Source organism: Manis pentadactyla, chromosome 6, assembly GCF_030020395.1.
Source record: "Manis pentadactyla isolate mManPen7 chromosome 6, mManPen7.hap1, whole genome shotgun sequence".
Taxonomy (NCBI): Eukaryota; Metazoa; Chordata; class Mammalia; order Pholidota; family Manidae; genus Manis; species Manis pentadactyla.
Genome location: NC_080024.1, coordinates 32,607,537 through 32,609,322, shown reverse-complemented (window position 1 = coordinate 32,609,322; position 1,786 = coordinate 32,607,537).

The following is a 1,786-nucleotide window of genomic DNA, read 5'->3' as shown; positions in this document are numbered from 1 at the left end:
TGAAAACCACATAGAGTTGGTCCAGTAATAAAAGCAAGTACACTTAATTTTCAAGTAACAAAATCAAGTACCATTAATTATCTTGTGAGTTGTGTAAGTCAGCTAACCTCTCTGGGCTTCAGCTTCCTCCTCTGCAAAATAAATGAGTTAGGCCACATAATTGTACTGTTTCTTTCCAGCTAAATTTGGTACCATTAATCACTAGCATTTACATAATATTAACTAGATGCCATACAGTCATCCTTAATATGCTTGAAGATAGTTATCAACTCCCTCCTTAGCCTTTGTTGTCAATCACAGAAAGGTTTTGGGAGCCTTGGTTTCTATTGTATATGTTCTTAAGCTCTGTGATGCATTTCAGAGCCTCTCTTTGTAGATCTGGGTAGTCTGGTAGCTCCAGGATGAGGTAACCCTTTAGAGAAGAGTGCCCTGCCTTCTATACATGGTCTCCAGAAAAACATCAGGCTCTGGGTAAGACATAGGTTCCCCTAACTGGGAAGAGGGTCAGAGCAGGGAAGACTGGTCAAATTCTAGAAGTGAATTCTTCTTTAGGACCCGGGGCTTGACTTCATCATTTACCCTTAATTCAGAAGTGAAGTGAATCATTTCCAAGGACTAATTGCTCCAAAAGGCAGAAAGATGTATTAGTATGGAGGTTGTGGGGTTCACAAGGACGTGCTTGTGAGAAACCTGAAATGTGAACAAAGAGGGTTTATCAGGAGAGGAAATAATTTTGATCTGTCAGTTATCAGATCGGGGGGAGATATATGAAGGTTTCTTGTCCTTATATATAGGTCATCAAAGATATTCACTGTAGAATTTTAAAATAGTAAAAATTGGTAACAACATTAGGGGATTGTTAAGCAATTTATGTGATTATGGAATGGAGTATTATGCATCCATTACAAATGATGTTTATAAAGAATATTCAAGGGTCATGGGAAAATGTTCAGGATATAACAGACAATAGCATACATCTGTTGAAAATTTTTATAGTCAGGATAAAAAACAATACAAGTTATCTTTAAAAATCCATACACAAAATACAAAATTATAAAAATCATCTGAAGCTGAGATAATCAGGAAAGGAAAAAAAAATTACTGGAAAGGTATAGAGAAAGCCATGAAGTGCCAAGATCCTGCCCCATGTGCCAAATGAGGAAGGCGGAGTCAGCCATGCCCGTGGAATGACCCTAAATGCAGAAGGCTGGCCAGTGGGGCAGGGTTGCGGAGGCGTGGCTACCGGCCCAGGGAGCCTGCTACAGAGTCTCCTTTCACGTATCTTACTTCACCTTGAATGATTCTTTGAGGGACATAGAGAGCATGAGATATCAAGGGGCTTTTGTTCGCTGTACTGTCCCTACTAAGGACACATGATGTTTCTCGACTCTCCTTTTGTTTAGGGAAACTCCTCCAAAGGCCCCGTGGGCTGGGTGCTTGCAAGTGGGGTGTGTTTCTCTAAATTTCTGGAAGTGAGCTGGAGGAGACTGGGCATAACCTAAGCAGTGTGTACTAACTGCACTGACACAAGTTCAACTCCCAATATTTGTAACTCCTCCCAACACTGACGCAGGTGTTCCCCAAATCTTCAACATAATTTCGCTGTTGTATTTTGACCCAGTCGATCCCCATCCTCTGAAGAATTTTCCTCTGTAATTTGCTTTATTCCTCCTTTAGAACACCTTGTGTGGCAACCCTAAAGTTTCTGCTAGGTTTCCAGCATCCATTTTTCACAGTTCGGATACCCTTTGGTCCACAGAGAATATTTCTCAAGAGCCACCGTAGA